This window comes from Eutrigla gurnardus (assembly GCF_963514095.1).
Source record: "Eutrigla gurnardus genome assembly, chromosome: 12".
NCBI classification, from domain to species: domain Eukaryota; kingdom Metazoa; phylum Chordata; class Actinopteri; order Perciformes; family Triglidae; genus Eutrigla; species Eutrigla gurnardus.
The window spans coordinates 22,042,098-22,056,428 of NC_139926.1; the positions used below are offsets into that span (position 1 = coordinate 22,042,098).

At 41.8% G+C, this 14,331-nt stretch overlaps 1 protein-coding gene across 11 annotated transcripts in view; it reads left to right on the forward strand.

Moving 5' to 3' along the window:
• The window catches only part of tns1b (tensin 1b), a 140,313-nt gene that overhangs the window by 51,078 nt on the left and 74,904 nt on the right, over positions 1–14,331 (forward strand). The gene's annotated exons all lie outside the window — the stretch shown is intronic.

A 14,331-nucleotide genomic window follows, 5' to 3' on the forward strand; every position in this document is an offset into this window, starting at 1 on the left:
GTGTTTAAAGAGACAGGCACTAAAACGGAGTGTTTCAGACAGAGGGTGTATACAGGTGTATTCAGAGAGTATGAGAAAAAAATTTGTTTTTGTGTATTTATGTAAACATATTCTAGGACAAACCTAAAATACAAGTATAAATCCGAAAATGTCCGCCTTAATAAATGGATTCACATAAAAAAAAAAAAAAAAAAAAATCCCCACCAACCTGTCGTGCATTTCAAGTTTTATTTTCCCACCTGTTGAGAAAATTAGACCTTTGCCACCACTCTGAATAACGTTTTATTTGTAGTGAAAAAAAAATAGGTTTTTGAAATTCAAGTAGTCTTTCAGTGATTACAGTGTTCATAAGGACTATTTTTGAGAAGGAAGGGAAATAGTTATTGTGAAGATCTGTTCAATGTGTTTCAAACAGAAACATAAGAAGAAGCATTTTTTAATATATTTATACAAGATGGCCCTGTCATGACTCCTGTGTGAAAAGCTCGCCAAACATGGGATGCAAAATGTATTTTGAACTTAATCAATTGATTCAGTGTCGCTGTACTGCTGCACAAAGTGTGATGTATTTTTGGTGAATGCTGCATTCTTGTTGATAACGTTTGAATTTCAGGAAGTCGCAGGTCAGATTTGTGGGCGGAGACGTTAAAGGAGTCCAGAACTTACTCCCACTGTCTATATATACAAAAGTGGAACTTTCCATCTCCAAAAATCACAGCAGCATTTCCTTTTCTAAACATTTCAAGTGAAACTGTCATAGCTTTGGCAGGAAGCAATTTGCTAACAAGCCTGAGATGAAAAACAAGGGAGTGACCATGACGGGGTCAAGCTTGATCACTATCGCCACTCAGTCAGGCCTGCGTCGGCTGCATTTTTTATGACATATTTATTTTAAAAAACAGATAAAGCTCTTTTCTATGTTCTGTCAGTCATATGTGACCTTACATGTCAGGAATCTAAACTCCGACAGTTATCCCGAGTACACACTACAGCTCTAAATCTCCAGACGAATACGTGGCCCATATTTAACCTGGCAACTGCAAACGAATGGTCAGACGTGTGCGTGTGAACACACGTGGCCCCTCCTTCACCTAGAGGTGTGTTTGCTCTCAACTGGATGTGAAAAATGCTTTAAATCTTGTCAGAAAGATTTCACTCTTGGGTGATGACAGCAGAGAGCGTATTAGATCACCCTGAAAGTTATAACCGGAGGGATTCAAGGTCAGTTTCCTCAAATGCTTGTGCATTTTTGCTGAATACTCAACCTGTCATTTCTTTCGCACGTCTTCTTCCTTTGCCCAAACTTGACCTTGTTTCTTAAAAAAACGCAGTGGCAGGATGTCTGGGACTTTCCCACGGTGCTGCTGTGAGAGCATTAAGGAAAGGTAAAACCTTACTGATGATGTTACATACAACAAAACTTCATTGGGAATTATGATTTGAGAGAAGCGTATTTTGTCACGTTGTAATAGTTTTATAATGGAAGTCTGCAGAAGTCTAGGTAGAAAGGAGGTCAGGTTGGTGGACAAACACAGGACTTTCACCCAGGAGACCACTGTCGCTATCCCGTGTGAAACCAAAAGTCAATGCCTACTTGTTTTAATTTACATTTGTAGCTTAAGCAACGTAAAAAATAAAAGCCACATTTTGTTGTGTTTAAAATTGCAACTAGAAGGTAATAAACAATCTATGTTTAGTTGTATGGGAACAGTTGTTTGTCCACAATGCAGTCGTAGCAACAGCAGGATTATTTCATTCTGCGTCTTCTGCACCTTGTTCTAATCGTTCACAAATGGACGACATCCTCTTCCTGTTTTGTCCAGTTAAAACAAATTTCCCTTTCAGCCTGGTATTCAGTACAAATAGTGTAAATAATAATGTGCTCCTCAGTTGTGGTCTGTGGTCTCTGTTGTTTATGGCAGCAACACTCATCCATTGAAACCCAGGCTTCTTTTTTTTTATTGCTTTAAAGCACCGAACGGTGAACAAAGTAGCTCCTGTCATACAATTGATCATGTTTGCTGATGCTTGTGGGAAATACCTGTTGCTGTTGTTGTTGCTGTTGCTGTGGACTTTGGACTTTTCCATTAACTGGACAAAGATGGATTGTAGAGAACGGAAAGTGAACTGTTGAGGCCAATTTGGGAGAAAAAGCTTGCAATATATCAGCCAATTTTCTTTTCATCATAATTGAATCAAAATCTACTTGCCAAGAACACAGCACCGATACTAAATATAACTTGTTTTATGTCAAACTACATTAGTATCAGTAACAACTGCAATATACACAACAACGTTGGGATGAATGAGGATAAACCGGTTAAACCTTAAAATAGGCCTGATTTTGATCGGGATCGTAACCCGATCGCCAAACACCTGAACTACAACACAGAATATAGAATCTGCACTTGATGATCCTGATATTGTTTTGGGTCAAGCCCAAGAATGGGGAAATATGCACCCAAGAACAGGCTGTAAGAAGAACATCAACAGTATTGAATCTGCGGTTGGGGAAGAGTGTCATTACTGAGTTACAGAAAGATCAAAAAGCATCCAAGAGCTTTTCAGAATCTGAACGCACCATTTATCATCCAAGGGCTTTTAAAGCCTTAATTGTGATCATTGGACAATTTGTACAATGTATCCATAAATGTAATAATCCAATAATTATAATCACTCTAAATCACATAAAAATCTAGATTTGATTATGTGATTTTCATGCTTTTATGTTCCTCAAATTCGAAACGCATGTTTTGGTGCATTCCAAAAATAATTTGTGGAAAATGAAAAGCTTTCTTCTTACCTTGGTAAGAACAAACTCGACCACTCGTAAATGTGCTCTTGCCTAAGAGAACAGTGGAAATAACAAAACCAACAGTACTAACAAAACAGGAAGAAATTGTGGATATGAACAGAAATGAGAGGAATTTGCATCGCTTGAGGCCCACCAAAGAATTTTAATAAATAAATATTTTGATGATAAAAACCTCACAAACACATACACTCTGTTACACTTGTGTCTACCGGGTTGGAAACACTTCCAGCCAGGACTACGCTGAGGTGCTGAGTAGAACCTATTGGATTTCACTGATCCTGCGTTGCCTGTCAAGTGTGTTTTGGGAAGGAAACTACTATCTTCCACCGTTAATGATGAAGGAGGTCTGAGAAAGCAGAGTGGAAGAACGTGAACACTCCGCTTCAATTCTCCGCTCCACAAAATGATGAAGCATTTGTTTTCATTTTTCCCAGCTCCTGACATTCTCCGAATGTCTGTTTGGAGAAAAATCAGGTGTTTCTTTGTGCTGGCGGCCCTCCACTGTGTGTTTTTGTTATTTCAGATTTGTTATTTGTGACCCCTTTAGTTCCTTTCAGTGAGCACAACATGCTTCGCTTTGGGATCTGCTGCCTTCAGCTCGCTGATGGATACGTCCCCATCATATGTGCCAAGCCAACGGCTGCAAATTGCTTCTTTTGTATCGCTGAAAAATGTAACAGACTTAATAACTCAGGTACTCAATGATTTGTTTGCTCTAGCTTTTGGACACACCTGCACATTTGTGATGGATTACCTGAAACGTCTCCGTTCCAGGACGTTTCTGGATAATATTACATACCGCTGTCTCCATGCCAGCAACAAGTTTCCCCACATTTTTAACATTTCTGAGCGATCGACCTGGAGATTGAAAATCCATGCTGCAGCCGACAATAGGGCAGGTCGTATATCTCTCAGTATTATTTACTGCGTCCACGTCTTTTCACTCATCCACACACCTGAATCCAGGCATGTGAGGTGCATTTCTGAGAGAGAACATCTGCTTCGAAGCTGGCCTTCTCCTCACCTGCTGATCAGGAGCTTCATGCACAAAGCCACTTAGGGTTAGGGGACGGCACAAGATCCGATAATTTGGTACCAGGTTGATGCCAAAATTCTGAAAATGTGATGGTATAGGTACCTTAGTTAGAGTCTAAAATGCAGTGAACTCTCTATTGATATGTTCAGGGAAAGCACCTGTAGTTTCCCTGATAATACTACATTATGAATAAAAAATCAGCAGGATGAGAGCTAGTTAAGGTAACATTAACTAAGGTTGCATTACATGTTTATTATGAGGAGAATTGTGAATATTGTCACCAGTGTCTTGAGAAAGCTATTTAGTTATCTATCATGGTAGAGAAGTGAAAAATAGTGCCTGATTAAAAAAAATCCTTAATTAATGCAAGGAGATCCTATTATTAGTGGTTATTATGATTTTAAAGGCATCATTTCATTTACATTTAGGACATTTCGCATTTTTGTCCAAAGCGCATACAATAAGTGCATTTGTCGAAAGAAAGAAACCACAACATATCACTCTCAAAGTGTGATCATGGATATTGTACATCCCTGCTAATTAAGAAAACAAGTTTTAGTGCTAAAACCTCTCAATGCTTACTATTTAAGGTCACATGCATTTGCTATCACAGACTATTCATTTTGGATTTACTTTAGCCATCGTGGGCCTTGAACCTACAGAGCTAACTTCCTGATGCCTCGCGCCGGAGAACGAGATACACTATCCATTAATAGAAAGACGCCACTCATTGTTCTTTGACTCTATGTACAGGAGGCATTTCATAAGTGAAGTTTCAAAGATGTCGGCGTGGCATTTGAATCCCAGGAACAACATTAACAACTTCCTTCCTTTTCCCATGCGGTGGTGGCCCTGCAGATAGTGAGACATGGGAGTTACAGAAAGAGGGGGGAGCAGTAGGGGGGGAGTGAACTCCTGTCAAGGAAACATGTGAACTTCATATCGCTGTGACGGGCCGAGGGCTAGGAATGAGTGAGGGCAAACGTGAAACGGATGGGGTGGCGTCATAATCAAAACACTCCCTTGGGTCGTTGCCATGGTGTCTGTGTGTGCCGTATTTTCAAGTAAGCAGCTCATATTCTGATCAAATACAGAGCCAACAGCTCTGAGGCTAATTGAATTAGCAGTCACAGGACAGAACCCATGCTCGCTACGCTGCCCTCCTTATGACAGCAAGCGTCTGCGGGAACATGGTGAAAACAACACAAGCTCGGCGGAAATCATACGGCCTCTAATTTGAGAAATTATGCGTCTGATTATAGTTACATCAGGAATTCCAATTAGTTTCACATCGTGAGGATGAGCACGCTTCACTGACTCTATTATTTGCTAATGCATATTTAGACATGCCTTGAAATGTTGAAGGTTCTGCAGTGGGAGAAGAGTAAGCGGGGTTTCAGCATGTGATACAACATTCAGAGCATATTTAGCGGCTAACGGTGCTAACGGTGTTTACAGTGGTGACAGAGCTAACAGTGTTTACCTGAGGGGAAACCGGAGGGTGGGCGCTAGCACAGAGCACAGAGAAGCTCCGATTACAACACACACAGAGGGAGGGCTACTTCATCCTCTGTTCAGATACCTCACGATATCTTTACATTGCAAAATAGTTGTTTGATGCTATATTCATTCTCTAAATGTTGGTTAGAGAACCTTCAAAGATGTTGGATGAGGGTAGCATTAATCATATTTGAGGGAGGGGGTTGGCCACTTGGGGGTAGCGGGGGAAGAAAAGCTGTAAACACAACATTGACATACACAACGACAATTGCCAGACAGGGATTGGTCGTATTATCTGATTTCAAAACATTGAGCAGAACAATGCTTCTTAGACTCGAAATGCAGAGTCTGCTGACAATTCTGTTAGTTTGTTGAGTGGGACATCTTTCACAATACACACCCATTTAATACATTAACAACAACATTGATAGGTGCGGCTTTAACTTGGACCTTGTAATCAAAAGATGCTTTTGTTATTGTCTACGAAAGCTCAATTTCTTAAGGGGTAAAGATCACGGCTCACCGATCGGCGAGCTTCATGAAAAACAAAATCTGTCGGCTCTCGTGTTCCAGTGCGCGAGGAGCATTGGCTCACGGCCATGTATTTAGCAACTGCATGGTAGCGACATGTGCATAGATACAGCAGAGAAAACAAACAGGAACGCCCAGGCTTTAACATGATGGAGTAATCAAGAGTTTTCTGGAAAGAATGTCAACAATGGGCCAAGTGCATGCAGGAGAATAAGTGAGGGCAATGACTTCGTTAGGCATGCAGTCGCAGTAAATTAAATGAGATTTAATTGGCTCACAAAACTTGTTTTTCAACCTTTTTGTATTTTTCGGAGACACGCTCGCTCTTCCGGTGTCACTAATCCTCCCTGACCACGACAACAGCTGTGGCTGAAATCATCGGAGGACATCATTACATGCTGACGGAGCTCGGAGATTCTGTTCAAGTCCTCCCCACCCCCTTATATATATCTCCAGCCTTTCTGTTTGATTCAAAGTGACATCTTTTCCGCTGTGTCTGAGCTACCTGATGCCTAATCGCGACCATCCGGGAGAGAGAAGAAAAAATCCATGTTAAATCTGGTCTGCGCTCTGCATGGGCGTTGGTGAAACGTTCCACTGGGCGCTGGGGGCCAGCGATCCGCTCGGCTCTGCTGTTGCCTGGGAAAGCCTGAGTCAGACTCATGATACTGGACCTCACCCAGACAGTCCTCTTTCTCCTTGGCCCTCCCTTTCTATCCGTCTAATTCTCTGTTTATCCATCGTCAGCTGTTCCTCTGCATGTCAAGACTACTGTACTCGTTTGTCCCTTCTTTCCCACTAATTCGCCCGAGGTAAATCTGCATAGGACTAATTGATCTATCTGTATCACCTGACATAATCTGAGGCCGTGTTTGTGCACAGAAATGATTCATGCTGGGATCTGTCAACGATTTAGGGGTCTAACTCTACTAATCCTCCGAATGGTTGGCCAACAGATCTCAGACAGGAGTCACAGGTTCGTGAAGCCGGGACACAGGAAGTAGACCAGACAAATAGAAACATATTAGCACAGACAGATAACTTTCCCATGCTTTAAACAGAGGTGTAACTGAATGCAACATTGCATTGCAGTGAATGTGGCGAGTACAGTACCTCCTACCCACATGGACGAATGCAGACGCCACGAAAACGAGGGGAATTCCCACAGTCCCTTCATTAAAGGTGTGCATCTCACATATAAACAAGCATGTTGTTTTGTTACCGTAAACCACATGTCTCCTCCGCGGCGTCGCGCCCTTCCTTCCTTCCTGGCCCTTTGTCATTAATAGTGAATTAAATAACGCTTACCGGGCCGACATCTGGCAAGCACGGCTTCATCTCAAAAGGTGTTACTTTTAGAAGTAGCTTCCGTGTAAAAATTCATACCAAACATTCTTCAGTAATGTCCCTTTGTCTCCTACTGGGTAATAGCTGGCGAGGCTGTGAAAACAAATGAAAATGCCAGAGTACTACCACTCAACTGTCCAGATGAGATTCAAGCCAGTCTTCCATTAACAATGAATACAACTATCTGTAATCTGAAGGGGGTCTTTCAGTGAGGAATCACTGAAAGAAAATCGACTTTTTTAGCCTCTTTCTGCTCATTGTTTTGGTTTTACATCACACTTCCAGCTTACGCAGTGCTTGAGAGTTTGTGAGGTTTTCGACACTGGGGAACCAGGGAGGACAACTGAAATCACAACTCCATTATCACATCTGCAGGCTGAGAAGTTAACATGTTAGCAGTTTGAGAGTAAATTAACAATCCTAAGCACTACCTCTTAACTTCAAAGGGATGTTTTGCCGATTTTGCGGGAAGCTCCCTTTTAATGGAGTTGATTCAATACCATTTTTTTCACGATACTGATTCCGATACCTGGACTTGTGTGCTTTCCAATACCTGGTATAGCATTTGAGGCTGTATAGGAGGCATTTCCAATACTAGTACCGGAACAACTCTACCCTTTAATGTATCAATCATAGATCTCTTAGTTGTTTTTCTGCTCTAATGCCTCAGCTGCTGAGTGCCTTCAACCTACAAGAACACTTTGATAATGGTCAAAAGGTATGCTTGGGGATATTTAGAACTGTAAAACTTGGTCGTTTGGATGTTTATATTCCATTGGCTGATTAATATGCTGGCGAGTGACCAAGGAACAATGACGCATTCTTATAAAAGGAATTCATTGTCTTTTCCCAATTTGACGGCTGCAGTTACGGTTTTGATAATATTGCGATTAATTTGGGCCATGGTAATGGTGGCATGAACTTTTGATATCATCCCATGCCTAATGTGCATATTTTCAGCTTTTAAAGTTCATGTTCAAATCTCCGATTGTGTCAACATATTAAGAAACAGTTGAACTCGTGAGCTGAACGACACACCGAGCCGGTGACTGATAAGTGCCTCGACGCTGGTGTTGACACTGTCTGACTTTGGTGTTGCCGTGGAGTCAATGGATTCATTCATGGTACATTACTTTCGTCGCAGCTGTAGAGTGTGTGTGTGTGTGTGTGTGTGTGTGTGAGAGAGAGGCAGAGAGAGAGAGAGAGAGAGGGAAAGTTAGCGAAAGAGGGTAAGAGACAGAAAAGGCGGGTGGAGGGGGGGTCAACTCATATTTAACCTGTAACTTGAGAAGCTGATAACAAGGAGCGAATGAAGAATGAGTTTGTGAGGAAGGAGTGTGTTTGTGTGAGAGTGAGTGAGAGAGAAAGAGAAAAGAGAAAGAGAGAGGAAGAGAGTGAGACAGAAAGAAAAGAGCTGTGCTTTTGTTTCCCGAGCTCATGTCCCGTTCCCCCCTGATCTCCCTGGGAAATTCGGTCTGATATTTTTTCTCCTTTCTCGTTACTCATGTGTCTCCCCGTTTGGGAGGAGGGCGAAAATGGACTGAACAAGAGGGAGGAGAAAAGCCAGGCAGGGAAAGAGAGGGAAATATCTATAGCCCTTGGCCAGACTTTGCCTGCTTATTCAGCGCCCAGTGCTGCACTGCGCCGTTTCCAGTTGTGGGATGTTAAGATCTGCCTTTTGGCTGCACTTCTCCCCACTCTCGCGCTCACATAAAGACTCCTTTAGACATTTTTATGCTCATTTTCTTGGAGGAGGAGTGAGAGAGGGAGAGACTAGCCAGACCTATTAGCCTGGAGCCTGAAACACACCAACTCTCTCTCTCTCTCTGCCTCTCTCTCTCTCTCTGACACACACACACTTGTGCACTCCTCCAGCTCCGCGCTGCACCAAGGTAACAGTGAGTGGATTTAGCTTTAGCCATCTGGTCGGAGCACAGGGAAAACCTCTCTGCTGCAACAGAGGGGGGGAAAAAGGAAAAGGACGATGCAGCACTAAAAGACAGAGAAAACCAAAAAAGAGTGTAAAGAGAGAACGACACGCACACAGACAGGATGGCCACCGCAGTGTTCCAGGTAAGGAGTGTGGTTGGGAGAGAGCTGTCTGGTACCGGAGCGCCTGGCTTCCCCAAGTGTGCTCCGTTTCACAGTCTGCGCATTATGGATCGGCTTCATCTGATAGGGATAAAGCTTCAAGTGCTTTCAGATGTATGTTTTTTTTTATTTTAGGCATGTACGTATGCTGGAAGAGGTGCTATAGTGTGGTTTATGTCCGTGGCTATAACTGTACGTTCCGTTTCTGCATATGCATTCATACAGCAGATGTATATGCTTGTGCATTTGTGTGGATACGCTGCTGTCTGAGAAAAGTGGTTGTGTTCATTGTATGTGTCCGTGCACAGCACCGCTTCTAGTATGTTTCCTGTAGCTTGTGTGGAAGACAGGAATGTGTGTGAAGGAGCATGAATTTGTTGCATCACTTTAGATGTTGTATGTGTGTATGTAATGTAAAAGCAGTGGATTGCTGGTGTCTGTGTGTGGTCCCCCTTGGCTTACCATGTTTTGCGGTCGGTGGCCCATGGTCATGGCTGGAATGACAGTACGGCTCTACTCTACGAACCTAACCCTTTGTGACCAGACGTCAAAGCACAGTTTTTGAGAAATAAACCGCAGCTATTCAATGAAAAATGTGTTTCTTTTCACTAGGGAGAGCGGATAAGTGTATGTCAACCTTATTTTAAATGTTGGTGAGTCTGCAGCCGCAGTAATGTTTCACAATAGGACCTTGCTAAAGTTGTTCCACAGAAAACATCACCCCTGGCGTGAGAAAACTGGCGCAACACTTTTTGGCACGTAAAGTGAGTCATAATGGCCTCCAATTTGCTTCAAATTTAGGTGAAAGAGAATAAGGGCATAGTGTAGTCTGAGATGCATAGATTTACCCGGTAGCGCTGTACACTGTCAGCTGTTGCCCTGTCAACATTGTCAGTCTGGGTTCTTAATGGATACGAAGATGTAGTGCCAGCAGTACATGATACTATGTAAGATGAGCCGTAAATTGTGTTTAGTCCTTCAAATATGGCTCCAAAAAAGCATTAATGTAGTATAGTTTGAGCTATTAAAACACAATGGCAGCCAGATGCAGGTCCCGTCAGTTGTTACCGGTATCCCTGATGTTGTAGTTATAGAGTGGTCTTGCACCAGGCCAGCGAGTCAGATCAGTCAAAGTTACAAGGCTGTTGGCCCCTGTACACTTCCAGCGCTCTGTGCATTGTGTATGTAGCATGTCGCTTCCAAGTTCCCATCAAGTACAGTGTGCACAGCAGACCATTATTGTACATGGCAGCTTCAATATTTGCCCAAAAACCCAGAAGCCAACCACTACTCCTGTACTGGAGTTGGTTTGTTGTAATTGGATTTAACGGAACGTGATTTAGGTCTTGAAAATATATATTTTAGTTTTAGATTTAGGATGCTAAATGAGGACATTTTTCATCTGTGACTTCAGCTTGTAAAAGTAAAAATACTCGATGATGCCGAGGGAAACTGCAGAGTTGTGTGAAACTTCTGTGTATGTGTGATCTATCATGTTTCACATAGGTCAACGTGTGTTGTGAATGTTGCGGTTTCTGACCCATTAATACATTTCGTGAATACGTTTCAAAGCAGACTCATCTCACGATTGCAAAAACACACAGTGACGTGTGGTTAACAATGTGAAACAGTTGGCTAGGTTTATGTAACACAACTACTTGGTTAAGGCGATAAATAAAATCATGACACATGGGCTGTGTCAAAATTGTAATGTTCCAACGAAACAACTGTAACAATGCAACTACTATAATAAACAACTACCATTCTTAGCAGAATTTCTTGGGTAAGATTAAGTAACAAGCATAACAATATGTAAAACCACATTCCGCAAAACATCACATAAAGTTACGTGAAACAATGTTACATGAAAGTTATGTGAAACATTACATGAAACAACGTTACCTGAAACAACATTACGTGAAACAACATTACGTAAAACGCTACGTAAAGCAACACTGCATAAAACAATGCTACGATAAACAACGTTACGTAAAACAACTCTACGTAAAACAACTCTACACGAAACAACTACGTAAAACAACTCTACGTATAACAACTTTACGTAAAACAACGCTACGTAAAACAACGCTACGTAAAACAACGCTACGTAAAACAACGCTACGTAAAACAACGCTACGTGAAAAAACGCTACGTGAAACAAAGCTACGTGAAACAATGCTACTTAAAATGCTACGTAAAAACAATGTTATGTAAAACAATGTTATGTAAAACAACACTACGTAAAACAAGGTTACGTAAAGCAACTCTACGTAAACCAACACTACGTAAAACAACACTACATAAAATAATGGTCACTTGATTTACTACGTCGTATCACTTGCTGTATTACATCACTTGCTCAGACCGAATGCAATAACGTCTGCACTTAACTTATCTGTGGATTGCAAAAATGTACCATACCAACATTTTTTCCTGGCAGCATTTGATCCATGGTTAGTATAAAATATTGATTACAGCACCTTTTGATTTAATATCAGATTTGTCGTCATGATGTGTGACCCACGCATTCTTTAGAAACATTCCTTGTCAAACATGAACACGCAGCACTGTTCTGCCGGGACGGCAGCATTACCCATGACTCCTGGCTGTGTGGGAATGGCGTACAACCACTGGCTGGGAGCCCGCGTCGGACTGGGTTTCAGAGAAGACATTTTTCATCATTACCATCTGCCAGGGAAACAGTGCTCCAGTCAACCCCCCGTCCCCCCTTTAGGCAGCTCATGATAGATGCCTAACCACAGACACACACAACCACACATGCAGCCAGGGCGGGCACCTAGGAATGGTTGGGCAGTTTGGGAAGGTGTGTGTTGAGTGACTATGTCTGCATGTGTGTGTGAGAGAGTTTCTGGGATTAGGGATAAGGCAGTGGTCCATGGACCATATAAAACCACCAGCATGAATTCTCATGCTTCTCTGCTGACGTAATCCTTCCTTGTTTTGTGTGTGTGTGTGTGTGTGTGTGTGTGTGTGCGCGCTAGCCATTGCAAAACAGATTAACCTCTTGCATGACTATGTCTTGTAAAAAAAAAAGTACATTTTTGGTTTTTGGTGGTGTTTGATGAATGTCTATCTCAACTCCTCTTATGAGACTCTATAAGACTGGAAGCTTTGTTTCAATCCACATCCCCACCTGAACCACAAAAGTGTCTGAGCCAAACTTATATTTCCTTCACTCCGTTTTTTAAAAATTGATTGTACCGAATCTCTCCATGCAGTTAGATGGATGGATGGATTGATGGATGGATAAAAAACTTGGCATTGGCCCTTGATTCAAGGGCATTGAGTTATATGAGGCATGAAAAATAAGCGTGACAAGTTTCACCATTCATTTAATGTTTGCATACACAGCATAGGCTGAATCAATTCATGGCTTGATGCATATCCCACCTAATGTAATACAAATTATGTTACATTGTTCCTTTTTTATGCACACGAAACACCATGCATAAATTTAATGTACGGGCTACAATTCATTTATGCCCTTTGTCCTCTGGACTAAATGCTGGAACAAACTGTGATCCATACATTAGCGATATAAATAATGTATAGCCGTGCCAAAACATCATGCCTTACAGTTTGGGCTTTTAGTGTGATTGATGGCATCGAATGAAGGCACAGTAAAAGCGTCACGTTTTTCAAGGGCGTCATATGTTTCCCAAATGGTAGTTACTTAGCAGGTCGTCTGGCACACATGAGAAACTGCTGTCATAGGCCCAGAGGAAGGCGTTTAAAGAGTGTATGAAGGAACATATCCGGAGACTAATGTTACAGTTAAAATGAACAGTGGACCCCATTTACAATTTTACTGCTCAGTACGGTAAAAAAGCGACAAAGACCACCAACATAGACCAAATCACGCCTTCTTAATTCACTCGGAACTGATGTAATGTCTTCAGTTTCAGTGTTGGCTTTTTAATTCTGTGCTACGACACAGAGACAGTGTTTCTTTAATCAAACCTGTGCATCAAATCCGGTTTGTGTTTGAGGCTTTTTGGGTCGGACGTTGTCATGACTTGGTTTCCACTCCAAAAAACTCTAAATGAAACCACTTGCCCACAATCATTGTTTCTCCCCCCATTTGTCTCTCGGTGATAACTGGTGCCAGCTCACTCAGACCAAAGCTTTTCTGTGGACCCTCACAGTCTAATACCCCTTAAATAGAGGAACTTCTCATAATACCCCTAAAAAGGGGAACATTATAGTGAAACATTTAATGATAGCCAATCTCTTTAAATGACTCCATGCAATCAAGCTTAAAGCCTGATATAATGGCCCTTTCTTAAACAGTGTTTGCATTTTCATCGACAAGGAATGGAAAATAAGTGGTTGGGGGACATTCCCACTCTTTGACTCGGCTTTTCAGTTTGACGAGTGGCTTTAGATCTTTGATCACCAAATGTCATTGTACCCCATTTGCTGCAACAACAGCAAGATTGCTTGTCCTATCAGTTGGACAAATGACCCGAACCAATAGCTTTAAACTGTCTCCTCATCACATGTTGTAGCCGTAGGAGACACAGCGACATTCTGTTCTCGAGGTGGACGGCCTTATTTGACCCTTACATTGCTCCATGTAAATGCAGACCTATTTGGCATCAAAGCAACTTGATCTTTATTGAATGAGGCTCCTCCAATGAAACGCAGCCTTGGAAGCTACAGAGTAGAGGTTTCCACGCAACTCTTTTCCCCCTGTGTATGGAACAATGAGGAAACTTTTTTTTATCAGTTTGTTACCCAACAGTAAACAAAGTAGATGGTTGTATGTTTTGCATAAATACTGTACATTTCAGTCTATGTTAAATTTAAGAGTTTAGGATAGTTGTAGCTGATTTGAATGATCGTTGGGTTAGATGTTATGCCTTTGTTTAAGTAAGAACTAGTTTATCCCCAATCCTATTTTAGAAAGCAGTGATTTGTTGAAGCATTGCATGTCAAGATCCACCAGTCGACAGTCAACAACTGTACTTTAATTTGAAATGAGGATTTG